This window comes from Eleutherodactylus coqui, chromosome 4 (genome assembly GCF_035609145.1).
Source record: "Eleutherodactylus coqui strain aEleCoq1 chromosome 4, aEleCoq1.hap1, whole genome shotgun sequence".
Lineage (NCBI taxonomy): Eukaryota > Metazoa > Chordata > Amphibia > Anura > Eleutherodactylidae > Eleutherodactylus > Eleutherodactylus coqui.
Genome location: NC_089840.1, coordinates 230,368,097 through 230,384,672, shown reverse-complemented (window position 1 = coordinate 230,384,672; position 16,576 = coordinate 230,368,097). Strand labels below are relative to the sequence as shown.

General features: G+C 47.7%; 1 pseudogene; it reads left to right on the top strand.

The window, feature by feature from the left end:
- Nucleotides 1-84: 84 nt before the first annotated feature.
- LOC136626634 (nuclear pore complex protein Nup155 pseudogene) lies at nt 85-13,490 on the top strand (annotated as a pseudogene).
- Nucleotides 13,491-16,576: the final 3,086 nt, after the last annotated feature.

Genomic DNA, 16,576 nt, shown 5'->3' with positions numbered 1-16,576 from the left:
AGCTGTCAAACCCCGCTCGAGCTCCGCGGGTCACGTGTCCTCCCGCGCGCACCTGATGTCACAACAGACTGCACAGTCGCGCTCAACCCGTATGGACGACGCGATGGACGCAGCCAAGAAGAGGATCCAGCGCCTGCTGCACGAGGCCTCAGCCTACAGGGACTTGTCATCCGCCCTGGACCTTCGGGACAGCCCTGCTCTGTCAGGTAACTCCCCTGCTGATTACCCTCTGCAGGCCCCTCATCTGCTCGGTGTCGCCCCCACACTCCCGGTGGTCAGCGCTGTGCACACAGTGCCGCTTCCCCCGGAGATGTTAGATTATTTTAACCCCATGAAGAACACTCATTGCATGATGGGAGTGTTCCCTGAGATCAGCCAGGCTTGGCTGGCCATTAGCAGTGACCTCTTCCTGTGGGACTTCCGCACCGGCCGGAATGTCACTCGCTTTGGTGGCCTCAGGGACACAATCGTGTGTGCTGGACTGGTCAGACCTCAAGAAGGTGTCGTCCAGCCACAGACATCCCATCTGCTAATCATTGCCACTCCGGTCACACTTGTTGTATTAGGAGTGAGCTGTCTGCAGCCTGAAGATCCCCATGACAACCCTTCTGGGCAGATCCAGCTGCTAGAAGAGCCCTTGTATTCTGCCGCTGCAGAAGATACCTACGTATCTGTCGCCGGCACACACAATGGGCGCATCTTTCTGTCTGGTACATCCGGCTGCTTGTATGAAGTGGTCTACCGGGCTGAAGCCGGCTGGCTTAGCCCCAAGTGGCAGATTATTAACTGTACGCGGAGCGCGGCCGGCGTGCTGCTCGCCTCCTGGCTTCTAAGCAGACATGACCCCGTCGTTCAGATCGCTGTGGATGACAGCCGGAACATCTTGTATACCCGCTCTGAGAGCGGCGTACTACAGGTCTATGACTTGGGTCCAGATGGCAGCGGAATAACCAAAAAGGCGTCAGTATTCCAGGACGCCATTGTATCCGCTGCTGTAGGGATCGCCAAGACAGCCGACCCGTCACTCTTCAGGCCCATCATTCAGATTGCTGTCATTGAAGATTCAGAATCTGTGAATTGTGACTTGGTGGCTATTACTGGCGCCGGCGTCCGCCTTTACTTTACATCCGCCCCGTCAAAGCGGCCCGCAGCTCAGCCCTGGCGATTGGATTTAGTCCATATTCGCCTACCGCCCGGATTTATAGACTCTGCCACCGTGGACAAGCCATCAAACGTCCATCAAGTGCTTTATAGCGATGGCGTTTTCCTTATGGCAGCTGCTGAAAACGCCGTCTATGACCAACTATGGTGCATCAACCATAACTGCGTCCCATTTCAGAACCAATTAATGGAAACACATGCCGTAAAACATCTGCGGGGTCATTCCTGTGTAATTGCGTCTGTCAAGGACTCTTCCGTCCAACAACATATGGTTCCAGCCAAGATGTTTGTTGTGCTCTCCGCACATGGAAGCCATATCTTCTCTCTGGTCAGACCGGTGGAGCAGCTTCAGGATCCTCTCATCGACGCTTATGAAGATGAAGATGAGCAGAAGACTGAACAACTTTTTAAGGTGTATCACCCGGACCAGGCCTGTGCAGCTAGTTTACACCTTGCGTGTTCTACTGCTGCCTCCGATCAGAAGCTGTCTACCTGGGCTACTGAGGTATTTTTCAGATATGGAGGAATAGCGCAGGTGAAGAATAACTCTTCACTTCCCGCACCCAATAACACCAGGGCAAATAACACCATATCTGTTGGGTCACCCTTACCCACACGTAGCCAGATACCAAATAAACGCTTCCAGGGTTCAACTCAACAACATTTTTCTGGAGGACACAATGGGATTTACATCTATTTTACCAGCATTATTCACCTCATCTGGGATAAAGACCTCATAGTCGAAAGAACATGCAAGAATGACAACGGTGACTTCATAAAAATGGATAGTGGCATCTCCGGAGAACTTCTGCAATCAGCTCTACGAGACCTCAGAGACTTACAAGAATTTCTGGAGAGAAATTTTAATTTTGGAACGGGCACCCTCAGAGATCTAAAGTCTAAATATGAGAGCACGATCCCTCGTGGCAACAGGGCGACCACCGACACAAGGCAGAAGCTGAAGAACAGTTCTGGAAAAGCCTTCAGTTTCCTAAAGCGTGATACCAACACCTGCCATCACCAAGAGGTACATGACGAGTGTCACACTGAGGCCCTGCTAACTGAGAAGATCTCCCTTCAAGGAATTCACCAGTTGGTGAAGAAGACCTGCCAAACCTTAGCGGTGTGGAACCAGTTCTGTGAGCCCCACTTTCACCAGGTAGTGTCTGGGCTTCGCAAGGAGTTGCAGAAGCAGCTGAAAAACATGACCTTTAAAGATCTAGTCATCCGGGGGAAGAAGCTGACCAAAACTCTCATCGCATCATTGATCGACTGCCATATCCGTCACAATGTAAATACGGATGAGGTGATCTCTTACCTGCAGCACATGTGCCCGATATTTTACAGCAGTGAAGATGCCATATTGTCCAAGGCTTATGTACTTATACAACGATCCCTTCAAGTCAACAACAAGTATGATAAAGAACAATTGCTGCGCGCGTCACTGCAGGAGTACCAGAAAGTATGTCACCTTCTTGACTTGGCTAGTGTTTGTGGCAAGTACAGACAGCAGTGTTTTTATGAGGGTGTAGTACAGCTGTGCCTTACATATGCTGGAAACAAGGATCCGCAAGGCCTTGGTTTGCGCTATCTGAAGAACGGTGAGCCCGAAGGCGATGAGTTGGGCTTACAAGCATTTGAAACCAAGATGCACAGCTACAAAATCATCATTGATTTACTGCAAGAGCTGGTCAACCAAAGGAAATCTGCTCCCCGAAGAGTAACCACAAAGCACGGCCCCTCTGGACTTCTTTTTCACCAGATACTGGAATTGCTTCCGCGCTCTGCAGATGAATTCTTCCATATTGTGTTATTCAACTGGCTCATCAAGGTTGATCTCACAGACGTCCTGCTGGAGCTGAAGTCACCTTTTCTGGAGTCTCATTTGGTGCGCATGTCCAACCATGAGGACAACGAAGTGCGCTACATGAATTTATTGTTCTGTTACTACCAGAAGAAGGGAAGTCCCATCAAAGCTGCCAGGGTGATGGCCAAACTAGCGGACTACGAGAGCCCCAACATCTCTCTGAAAGGAAGGATTGAATACTTATCTAGAGCCATCTTGTGTGCCAGAACCACCAATGGCCAGTATGGACGTGCTGAAGATTCAGAACTCATACATGAGCTGGAAGACTTAATGGATGTCGCTAAAGTACAGCTTGAAATCCAGAAAGTGCTACTCAGGAAATACTCCCAACATCCTCCAGCACAGACTGCTGCGGCGCAGCTTGATTCACAGGTAATGGACCTTACAGCTCTGTATGAGAAATTTGCAGACCCATTCCAGCTTTCAGAGTGCAAGCTTGCAATCCTTAGATGTGCTTCTTTTTCTAATGCTTTCTTGGTGCAGCAGATATGGAAGGAAATCATACAAACAGAGTTGAAGGACAGCGTAGAGATGGATGCTGCCGACAGGATGCAACTGCTGAACCTGAAGTTGGTCTCACTGGGCAAGAGCTATGCCAGCACTCCCATGTATCTTCCTCTTCAGTTTTTGGCTCAGTACCTGGAACAACAAGTCTGCTCCTTGGATTGGCCGGCAGACTTTGGGTTAAAGACAATATTGGAGATGAATGTGCCGTTTCCCACGTGATTTCAGAATTGGGAATCCCTTCTGGACGGAGGTGAAGAAGCCTTTCCTTCTGCCGCAATGTATTCATGGGCTGCTCCCCGCATATGGAAATGACCATAATATCGTCCAGAGCCTTGACAGACAGCAATTTAACACAACCTGTGTTCCAATGCATCAGATCACACGGGCGTATTTCCAAGCCAATATAGCTCCGGGCGTTTTTACATTGGGCCCAAAAGATAGTCCAGGAACATCGGCCGCTGCATGGGCTCCTATGCTTAGCTCCGCCCCTTCCATTGCACAGAACCAGCGGGGAGGAACAAGAGGTAAGCCTGCGATTGGAAGGGAGGGGAAATGGGCAATGATAAAACATCAATCTATTTTATGTTGATCCAGGGATTATTTTGGATCAGCCGCCATTCTCCATGCTCCACATCTTACTCTACTGCGAGAAATATTGGGCATCTTGTCCTGCTGCATAGATAACATCGATCTGCCGTACCAACTTTCAAAATGTTGATCCAGGGATTATTCTGACTGCCATTATGGAGTCAGGAAGGAATTTTTTCCCCCAATGGGCTAAATTGGCTTCTGCCTCATTGGGGGTTTTTTGCCTTCCTCTGGATCAACAAGATAAGGTGGTACAGCAGAATGATGGTATTCATGCATCAGGACAACATGTGCCACATTTAGAGCAGTAGGGAAAGATTTTGAGCATGGAGAACATGGACTTAAATGACAAGCCGAGGGAGAATGTGTAGAAGTTGGGAAAACATCAATCTAATTTACTCCCTTTTCTCAACAACCACTCATTCCACATTCACCATTGGCTTATCAGTTCAGCCGACATTCTCCATGCTCCACATCTTACTCTACTGCTAGAAATATTGGGCATCTTGTCTTGCTGCATAGATAACATCGATCTGCCGTACCAACTTTCAAAATGTTGATCCAGGGATTATTCTGACTGCCATTATGGAGTCGGGAAGGAATTTTTTCCCCCAATGGGCTAATTTGGCTTCTGCCTCATTGGGGTTTTTTTGCCTTCCTCTGGATCAACAAGATAAGGTGGTACAGCAGAATGATGGTATTTATGCATCAGGACAACATGTGCCTCATTTAGAGCAGTAGAGAAAGATTTTAATCATGGGGACTGTGGACTTAAATGATAAGCCAAGGGAGAATGTGTAGAAGTTGGGAAAACATCAATCTATTTTACCACCTTTTCTCCACTTCCACTAATTCCACATTCTACATCGGCTTATCAGTTCAGCTGACATTCTCCATGCTCCACATCTTACTCTACTGCTAGAAATATTGGGCATCTTGTCCTCCTGCATAGATAACATCGATCTGCTATACCAACTTTCAAAATGTTGATCCAGGGATTATTCTGACTGCCATTATGGAGTCGGGAAGGAATTTTTTCCCCCAATGGGCTAAATTGGCTTCTGCCTCATTGGGGTTTTTTTGCCTTCCTCTGGATTAACATGATAAGGTGGTACAGCAGAATGATGGTATTTATGCATCAGGACAACATGTGCCACATTTAGAGCAGTAGAGAATGATTTTGAGCATATAGAACATGGACTTAAATGACAAGCCGAGGGAGAATGTAGAATGTGTGGAAAGTGACAAAAGGTGGTTCAGCACATTGATGTTTTCTATACAGCAGGAGAAGATGCCCCATGTTGGGAGCAGAAGGGAAAGATATTGACCGTGGAGAATGTGGGCTTAATTGATAAGTCGATGGAGAATGTGTAGAAGTTGAGAAAACATCAATCTAATTTACTACTTTTTCTCAACAACCACTCATTCCACATTCACCATTGGCTTATCAGTTCAGCTGACATTCTCCATGCTTCAACTCTTCCTCTACTGCTAGAAATATTGGCCATCTTGTCTTGCTGCATAGATAACATCAATCTGCTGTACCAACTTTCAAAATGTTGATCCAGGGATTATTCTGACTGTCATTATGGAGTCGGGAAGGAATTTTTTCCTCCAATGGGCTAAATTGGCTTCTGCTTCATTGGGGGTTTTTTGCCTTCCTCTGGATCAACAGGGGGGGGGGGGGCAGGCTGAACTAGATGGACATTGTCTCTCTTCAGCCTGTGTTATTATGTATTTGTGGGCAGCATGGTGTCTTAGAGATTATCACTGCTGCCTTGTAGGGCCATAATTAAAAGGGGTTGTCCATTTGCAAATGATTGATAGCCTATCTTTAGAATAGGCCATCGCTAGCATATCCGCCAGGGTGTATTCACAGACATAGGTTAATGTAGTCAAGCACTCAGCTGATTTCTGCAGAAAGAAGACAGCTCTATTCCCAGGGCAGTTTTCAAAGGGAATTTGGACTGCACCACAAAGCAAGGCCGCTACAATGTGAAAGGAGCTATATGCTTCCTACAGAAATCAGCTCAGTGTACAATCACCCTGGCCTGGTAAACAGCTAATTGGTAAGGGTATTGTGTGATGGATCCACATCACTCTACTATTGATGACCTAAACTGATGATAGGCCACCAAAAGTTCACAACTAAACAACCCCTAGAAATTTGGCTATGGCAACATCTGCTGTGCATGGAGCTTGTTTTCCGTGTGTTTGCCTGGTTTTTTTTTTGTTGTTTTTTTTTTAGGATAGGGAACTCGCAAGGTAATGAGGACCCTTGACGTGGGTTGCGAGCTTACATATCTTGGCCAAAAGCGGTGGAAACTAACACCTCTGTATTGCATTCTACTTTGTCCATACACTTTGATTTTATATTGGCATAGCGTGGTGTTAGTACGTTTGGTGCACTTGGGGTGTTGGAGTATCTGCCAGGTCATATATTCATGCCACTGCATTGTCAGTACATGACTTTTTTTTACTGGCAGACCATACCCAGTGCATATATAAACACACTGAGCAGTCACTGGCATCTCCTCAATATATTATTTATTGTTCATTTGCATCCACACAATGAAGAATAAGTTTCAGTGATGAAAAAACGTGCACAAACACGGCCATGTGAAGAAGCCCTAAGACCTGGATAAGTTAACACAATGGTGGAACTTGACATGTTTGCGTATTTTGGCCAAGATATAAACCAATACCTCATGTTATTTAATGAAGGAAGATAGAACAATTACGAGATTGATATTTTCTTTATTTAAATAAGTAAAAAGGTTATGAGTTCATGGGTAAAATGAAAAGAGGAGCTTCTACATGAAGGTATTGTGAGGTGCAGATGGGTTCACATGGCAGCCCAGAATCAAGGGAAGGTTCCTGGGTCTGCCATGTATTGCAGTCTATTAAGCTCTGTCACAGTCAGCTCTCAATAAAGCATCGTTAATAATACTATATACTACTGTAGAAGTGACCAAACTGTTGCAAGGTCAAATCACCAATGGGGACCAAAAAAAATTAGGATTATTAATTTTTTTTTTAAATATTACAAAAATAAAATCTATTTAAATAAAAAAAAAACCTTAAAGGGGTTGTCTGGGCAAGACAAGTGTATGCATGCACTTCTGTATGGCAATTACAAAGCACTTTGTAATATACATTGTGCATTGTTAATGAGCCATACAGAAGATATATACTTACAGGAGTGTCCCCTTCTTGTGTTGACGGTCCTGTTGTCCCTGGTTCCGACAAATTTCTTGCTTCTGTCTTCTCCTCTAGTCGAACTGTGGACTTGCGTCCCGTTTGTTTGCACATGCGTAGTAGAGCTCCTTGGACTGTGAGTGCGTGCCTGTGTCTTCGCGCATGCGCAGTAGCGCTTGCTGTCTCGGGTTCGCGCGGCAGTTCGCGGTGAGGGTCTGCCGATCTCAGCTGGAGGGTAAGTATTATTACTAGGGGCGGGGGCTGTGTCGGTGTGGGGTCTGTCACCATAACTTGTCACACAGGGGGGTGGGCTGTCACCATAACTTGTCGCACGGGGGAAAGTGGGTGGTGGGATGGGGGGCTGTCACAATTACTTGTTGCACAGGGGGTGTGTAGGGGGAGGTGGGTTGTCACCATTACTTGTCGTTTGGGGGGTGGGGGTGTCACCATTACCCGTCGCACGGGGGTTGGGTGGGGGAAAGGGGTCTGTCACCATTACTTGTTGCATGGGGGGAATGTCACCATTTTTGTCGCATGGGGCGTGGGTGAGTGTGGGGAGGGGGGCTGTCACTATTACTTGTCACACGGGGGAGGGGGCCTGTTACCCTAACTTGTCGCACGGGGTGTGGGGAGGGAGGGCTGTTACTATTACTTGTCGCACAGGGGGTGGGGGGGCTGTCACATAAACTTGTCGCACGGGGGAGGGGAGCCTGTTACCCTAACTTGTCGCACGGGGTGTGGGGAGGGAGGGCTGTTACCATTACTTGTTGCACAGGGGCGGGTTGGTGGCCGGAGGGGGGGCTGTTGCTGTAACTTGTTGTGCCGAGGGCGGGGTGGTCGCTGTCGGGCTGTCACTGTTCGGTTCGGGTGCAGTACTGGGACAGGTTTGTAATTGCCCAAGCAGTGATAGTAATCCCTAATAATTGCTACAGCAGTGATGATCACTTGGTGTCATTATCACTGCTGGGTAATTACTGTGTGTCACAATTACTGCTGGAGCAATTATTAAGGGGTAACTGTCCCAGCAGTGATAGTGATCCCCAATGATTGCCCCAGCAGTGATAGTGAAGCCCCATATTATTACTGCTGGGGCAATTATTGAGGGTCACTATCACTTCTGGGGCAATTATTGGGGGTCACTATTATTGCTAGGGCAGTTGCCCCAGCAAAAATAGTGACTCCCCTAGCAGTGATAGTGACCCCCAATAATTGCCCCAGCAGTGAGTGACCCCTCAATAATTGTCCCAGCAGTGCTAATTACTGGGGGTCACTATCACTTCTGCAATTATTGGGGGGCACTGTTACCGCTGGGGCAATTATTGGGGGGCACTATTAGTGCTGAGGTAATTGCTGGGGGTCACTATTAGTGCTGGAGCAACTATTAGGGGTCACTATTACCGCTGGGGCAATTATTGAGGGTTACTATTACTGCTGGAGCAACTATTGGGGGAGCACTGATGCTGCTGCGGCTGCTATTGTCGGGGCAGTGATGTTGCTGAGGCTAATATGGAGGGGGCGCTGATGCTGCTGTGGCTATTATGGAGTGTTTCACTATGCTATGTGGGGGCACTATGTTAGTTGGGGGCACACTGCACGATCACCATGTTGGGGCACTGTGGGGGGGGGGCACTGGTAGCACCATGTGGGGGCACTATGTGGAAGCACTATGGGGGCTCTATGTTATGTGGAGGCACTAGGTGAAGTCACTGTGGTAGCACCATGTGGGGGCACAATAAGAGTTGTGAGGGGTAGTATTACTGGCGCTGCCACTGACTGACCCAGCCAGCCTCCCATCCAGTGTAATCCTGCCTGTGCAGGGATGGGAGGAGGTGAGCAGTGACTATTGTGAATGTTGGGTGCTGTGTTATCTATATATAGGTGTCTCCTCTCAGTGTAATCCTGCCTGTGCAGGGAGGCGAGCACTGTGGGGATACTATGTTATGTGGGGGTGCACTGTGGGGGTACACTGTGGGAGCACTATGTGGGAGCAATATGGCAGCACTATGATATGTGGGCAGGCTCTATGGGAGCACCATGTGGCGGCACTGTATGGGCGGGCACTATATAGGTGCACCATGTAGAGGCACTGTGGGGGCACTATGTACGTGCACCATCTAGAGGCACTGTGGGGGCACTATGTAGGTTCACCATGTGGGGGCACTGTGGGTACGCCGTGTGGGGGCACTATGTGGGAGCACCATGTTATGTGGGGGCACTGTGGTAGCACCATGTGGGAACACTATGTGGGAGCGCTATGGGGCTCCATGTTATGTGGGGGCGCACTATGCGGGAGCAGTATAGGGGTACTATGTTATGTTGGGGGTGCATTATGGGGGTACTATTTGGGAGCACCTCAGTGTAATCCTACCTGTGCAGGGAGGGGAGGAGGTGAGCTGTGACTATTGTAAATGGTAGGTCCTGTGTTATCTATATATAGGTGTTCTCGCTTAGTGTAATCCTGCCTGTGCAGGGAGGGGAGCTGTGCTTATTGTGAATAGTGGGTCTTGTGTTATCTATATCTAGATGTCACCTCTCAGTGTAATCCTGTCTGTGCAGGGAGGAGAGGAGGTGAGCTGTGATTATTGTGAATGGTGGCTCCTGTGTTATCTATATATAGATGTCACCTCTCAGTGTAATCCTGTCTGTGCAGGGATGGCAGGAGGTGAGCTGTGACTATTGTGAATGGTGCCTCCTGTGTTTTTTACATATGGGTGTCTCCTCTCAGTGTAATCCTGTCTGTGCAGTGATGGGAGGAGGTGAGCAGTGACTATTGTGAATGTTGGGTCCTGTTTTATCTATATATAGGTGTCTCCTCTCAGTGTAATCCTGCCTGTGCAGGGAGGCGCGCACTGTGGGGGCACTATGTTATGTGGGGGCGCACTGTGCGAACAGCATGGGGGCACCGTGTTGTGCACCATATGGGGGCACTATGTAGGGGCACTTTGTAGGAGAACTGAGGGGAACACTATGCATGTGCACCATGTGGGGGCACCATATAGGGGCACTGTGTGGGGGCACTATAAAGGTGCACCATGTAGGGGCACTGTGTGTGCACCATGTGGGGGCACTGTGCAGGTGCTACTTGTGGGGCCACTATCTAAGTGCACCATGGGGGGCACTAACTAGGTGCACCATGTGGTGGCACTGTGGGTACACCTTGTAGGAGCACTGTGGGGGCACTATGTAGGTGCATCGTGGGGGCCACTGTGTGTTTGTGTGGGCCACTGTGGGAATACTCTCACTTTTAAATAGTTTCAATGGGAGAACATTGCGATCTCCTGCTCCTGCTGGTGACAACTGTAGCAGGAGATTCCTTCATCTCCCCAGCATGTCTCCATATCACTGGACACTGTGACAGTGATGTGACAATGATGTGATAATGATGTGACAATGATGTCACAGTGTTCAGTGATGAGGGGACATGCCGGGGAGTTGAAGGAATCTCCTGTCAGAGCTATCACCAGCAGTGGTAAGTGATCGCAATGCTCTCCCATTGAGGGCGGACACCCACTGGTGACATTTTCTATCTTGCGCTGCGAGAGCAAGTGAAAACGCTTGCCTCACAGCGCAAGAAAGAAGCCGCAATGAAACTGGGATATCGCCAGTCTTTTCAATGGGGCAAGCGGCAGCTACGCTAGCCCCATTGAAAAGATGAGGAGAATACCGTGGACTTCTGCCACAGCTGTGGCAGAAGTGCAGCATGCTATCCCATTGCGTTCAAGGGGATCGGCGCTGCTGCCGGTCCAATTGAAAGCAGTGGTTTTTGGCAAACCCTGCAGCATGATTTTCGGGGAAGGGCTTGAAATATAAGCCCTTCCTTCCCTGAAAATCATCAATAAGTGGTAAAAAAATGTAAAAAAAAAAAAGTACTCACCTATCCGCCGCTCACACGCGTCCTCCGGCTGGCTCCCCGACACTGCTATCCAGCACTTTCAGCAGGCGGGGATTTAAAAATGCCTCCTGAAAGGGCTGTGCTGCTTGGCTGAGCGATTAGCCAATAGCAGCTAGTGCTTAGCTATTGGCTGAGTGCTCAGTCAATTACAAATAGTGCTTAGCTATTCATTAATGAATAGCACTATCTCAGCTATTCATGAATGAATAGCTAAGAACTATCTGTAATTGGCTGAGCGCTCAGCCAATAGCAGTGTCGGGAAGCCAGCTGGAGATCGCGTGTGAGCAGCGGATAGGTGAGTACTTTAAAAAAAAAATTTTTTACCACTTATTGATGATTTTCAGGGAAGGGCTTATATTTCAAGCCCTTCCCCGAAAATCATGCTGCAGGGTTTTCCAAAAACCACTGCTTTTAATGGGATCGGCAGCAACGCCGATCCCATTTAAAGCAATGGGATAGCATGCTGCACTTCTGCCACAGTTGTCACAGCTGTGGCAGAGGATTTCTTCATCCCCGCCGTGCCCGGGGCTGCCGCTGGCCGCATTGAAAAGACAGGCAATGTCCCGCACGGCTGCCGGCCCCGTTGAAAGCAGTAAAGGGATTCCCCTCAGGGGTACGTGGCTGTTTTCACATGAAACGCCGCGCATCCAGGAGACTCACATGGATGGAGAGAGCGATATCAGGCCGTCACTCACAGCTTGATATTGCTTTTCCCATCACAGCACGCGCCTCTCTTAATGACGCCAGTCTTTCAGTCATGTGACCGGCGGCGTCAGGAGCGCGCACGCTCAAGAGGAGAGAGAGCAGCGCATCATGGGAACTACCCTGGTGGCGCCATCTTTAGGTCAGCTTTACAAGGAGAAGATAAGGAATAAAAAGGTTAGCAGAATATCGTTTTTATGTGTAATGCTGCATAGTATGATCCTTTTAATCTACAGGGCATTAACCCCTTGAGTGGCGGGTTTCCTACCACTGTCGTGCCCACCAGGGCAGGTTTTTTAAAATGGTCTAATTGTCTGATCACATTCCAGGGGTCCGATGGTGACAGCCCTTTACATGATGCAGTGACAGCCCTTTACATGCTGCAGTCACATAGACTGCAGCATGTAAAGGGTTAACACAGCAGAGATCGGAGGTTTTCTCTGATCTCTGCTGTAAGAGCTAGTACCTAGCTGTCCTCTCACAGCCAAGCGCTAGCTCTCCCTGCCACAGAGACCATCGGCTTGCTTCTGACAAGCCGATGGTCTCTATGGCAACCTGTAAACAAAGCAGGAGATTGTTGACAGGACTGTCACAGTGTTCAGTGATGAGGGGGCTGTAGCTGGGACGAAAGAATCCTGTCACTGCTATCCCATTACTTTCAATGGGGCCAGCGCTGCTGCCACCCCGTTGAAAGCAATGGGATGAAGGCAACCCCTGCAGTGATGATGTTCAGAAGGGGTGCTAGACATATAAGCCCTACCCTGAAAATCATCCCTAGCTGTGAAAAAAGAAAAAAAAATGTCCCCCCCCCCTTCCTGAACCGCTATTCGGCTCTTCTCCCCATCCCTGTCAGTCTGCATCTGTATCTGGGGGTCGGGGATTGAAAAGTCCTTGCCTCCTGAAAGCGCAGCCTCTGATTAGCTGAGCGCTGTGTCCAATCAGAGTGAGCGATCAGCTATTCATTGAATGACAGCTGAGCGCTGCCTCTGATTGGTCAGAGAACTCAGCCAATCAGAGGCAGTAGTCAGCCATTCATTAAATTCGTCTGAATGAGCCCTAGACCATTTTTCACTTAAAAGTTAACTAAATATAATAAACCTATTTGGTATTGTCACGTCTGTAAAAGTCCAAGCTATTAAAATATATAATTATTTGTCCTACACGGAGAACGTCTTAGGAAAAAAAACAATGCCAAAATTGCTTTTTTATTGTGCATCCCATCTCCTAAAGAAATTGGAATAGAAACACTGGTTAACAAACGTTTACAAAATTCATGTTATTGAAATAAAATGAGTCATTTCTTATCACTTCACATGTGTTCAACACAAAATGCAAAATTTTTTTTGTAATCTGCAATAGTCGTTTACATCACAAAATGCATGCCAATAGTAATAGGCCTCTGGTTAACACCTGTAAGAACATCACGTCATAGACTACGTCTTAGATTTCCTTGCTTGTCTCTTGTCCAGCTGTTCGGGAGCATCTCTGTGGAGTGTCCAGCAAGAGTCTGCCAGCATGGGAATTCTTCATGAAGGTATCGGAAAGCTGGCGAAGTCCGGTCTATGGCTTTTATGAAATTCTTCATCAAACCTAGTTTGATGTGAAGGGGTGGTAGCAGGATTTTGTGAGCCTTGACCAAAGCTGGGTGCTGGATATTCTTCTCTCCAACTGCTATATTTTGTCTGTGAGTCCATTCCTTCCGCAAGTAGTGCAGTGCCCTTGCTCGGCTATCCTACTCACATAAGAAGCATATGTATCTTGTATATCCCTGCTGCAGTCCTATTAAAAGGGCAACTACCTTCCAATCACCACAGAGGTGTCAGCTGTACTTGGAATTCAGTAGCTGCTCTAAGTTATTGTACGTCTCTTTCATGTGGACACCATGCGCTGCTGGAATTGATAGAAGATGGATTCCATTGTGCAAAAGCACAGCCCTAAGACTCAGTTTCCAAGAGTCTACAAATAGTCTCCATTCTTCTGGGTCATGAGTGATTTCTAAGGCATTCATGAGGCCCTCAATATCGGAACAGAACACCAGATTACCGTCCTTTCTGAAACGTCAAAACGAGAGCCAATAAAAAATGTTCATGGTCATATTCGTGTTCAGCACACCAAGATACTACACATTAGGGCCTTTTAAAGTCAGTAACAATTTCAGTGTTGACCAGTGAAAGTGATCAAAAAGTCATACGTACCTTCAAATAGTACAAATAAAAACTACAAAGTCGCCCTGCAAAAAGCAAGCGCCCACACAGCATTACCAACGGAAAACTAAAAAAAGTTATGGGTCTTAGTATATTGCCATAGAAATAATTTTTTAATGGTGCAATGGTTAGCGGGCTCGGTCGCAAAGATCCAACGATCACTCTGAAATTGCTTCCTAATCGCAATGAGACAAACTATCCCCAGAAAATGGAGATTCCCCCACGCCTCCATGAGGTTGATGTGACTGGAGGCTATGGATAATCTTAAATACATGGAGACTTATGTGCGGGAGACGAAACAAACTTACTAAACACAATAGTAGCTGGGCGACTTGGATTCAGTTCCGTTCTTCTTCTAGAGTCCGGGCTTCATAATGGTGTTTAAACATCATAATCGGCGGTCTGGGTTTCTAAGCTTCATTCTAACTTAGTTGTTTGGAGATGGGTTCACATTGGGCAATTCCCATCATCCCCAGGATATAATTATCCTTTTTTAGTCACTTTCATCTGCTATTTTTTGTTTGTGTTTTGTTCTCGCCTCAGGTGTTTATTTTCCTTTTTGAAATACTCCCTCGTTTTTACGTAGGGCCTTTTTTTCTTTGGTCCTTGTATTTCATGCGGAGGGATAGGGAACATTATTGGCGCCTGCAGACGGCCGGGTCGGATCCCACTGCGAGAATTCTCGCAGCCGGATGCGGACCCGTGCCCCTGCACAGCCCTGCGGCTTACCCGCTCCTGGCGTCTCTTCTCTGCCCTGTGTGCCGGCTGCAGGCCAGCCGGCGCATGCGCAGAGAGGAGCCGGGCAGTCACTACTGACATTTCTGTGTGCCTCTGCGAGACCTGCACAGATAGAGAGCATGCCCCTATTTGTTTTCTGCGTGTATTTTCATGCTGACATATCACGGCCATCTGCCTAGGATTGCGTTATCTAATGCAATCCTATGGCAGCGGGCAAGGGCGGAAATTCTGTGGGAAATCCCGCCGCGGCCATTGACTAGATAAACACTGGATTTCTTCATTGTTATATCTCACTTGATTTTATGAGGATTTGTATTGCATTATGTTTCCACAAAATGTTTGCGACAGTTTATGATGGAACCACTTTTGGCGTTTGTTAATAAAAATAACAATAAAATATTTTCGAACCGTAATCGTTAACCCTTTCCAATCCAATTATTTTTTCTTATTCATTCTCCCCAGCTCCAAATAAATTGGAGCTGGTGAGAATAGATGAGAAAAAATACATTGCCCTGCACCCTCCTGAACTGACAGAGTTCAGGAGGGTGCAGGTGCTCACTGCACCGTGGGGGGGGGGGGGGCTGCTTACCTGTCTGGCATCTTCCGCATTCTCCCTCTGCCTCCCAGCTCGGCGATCATGTGACCGCTGGGGTCAGGTGGCACCCAGCGGTCACATGATCGCCGAGGCGGGAGACAGAAGGGAGAATGCGGAAGACGCCGGACAGGTAAGCAGGCCCCCCCACGGTGCAGGCTCCCGGCTCGGCATTCATGTGACCCCTGGGGATCAGATGACACCGGCGGTCACATGATCGCCGGCCGGAATCTCTGTGCATTACACAGCACTAATTGAGCGCTATGTAATGTGTAAAGGAGAAGGCAGAAAGGGTTAAAAACCCTTTCTGCCTTCTCCTCGGGGGTCCTCAATGAGGACCAGTGCAGGAGTGTATCTGTACCCGATGTGTCTGATGATCGGGTGCAGATGCACTCCTGCACTGCAGTGTCGGGCCTGCCCCGACATCGGAGCTGTGGAGGGAAATTATGATGTCGGGGCAGGCCCGACATTGGATTGGAAAGGGTTAAATGTGTATTTTTTTTCTATTTCATTCCACTTAAAAATGCTTAAAAGTTTTTCAATGCATCGTATGGCAAAATAAATAAAGCTTTTAAAAAATACAGCTTGTCCCACAAAAAACAAACCCTCATACAGCATGTTGACAGAAAATTTTAAAAACAGTTCTAGCTCCTGAAAAACTTTGAGAGGTTTCTGTTCTTTAACGGGTTATCTGCAAGCCCTGATATTTATTCTCTTACCTCAAGCTTTTAAAAATTCTGTTTACCTGCAATAAAAAGAAACTTTTATAGATCTGAACCTCTAAATAAGATTCTAGATAAGAAAATGCTCTTACCAGACAATGAATTCAGTCTCATTCTGCGATTTAGGGCTAATGCCCACGGACGGATTTCTTCTGCGTTTCCGATGATGGAATTCCGCAGCTATTAGCTTCTATTGAACCTAATAGCTTTCTGCCTGCCAGTGCTCACATGCGGAACTTTGCCGCGGATTTCTGCTGTGGGAAAAAAACGCTGCATGCTCTATTTTATTGTGGATTTCCACAGCCGAGGTCTCCATAAATATAGTATTAATGGAGCCCACGGAAATCTGTGGCGGAATTCCGCGACCACTCGCCGGCACCAGTGTTTTTAAACCTGCTAATTCCA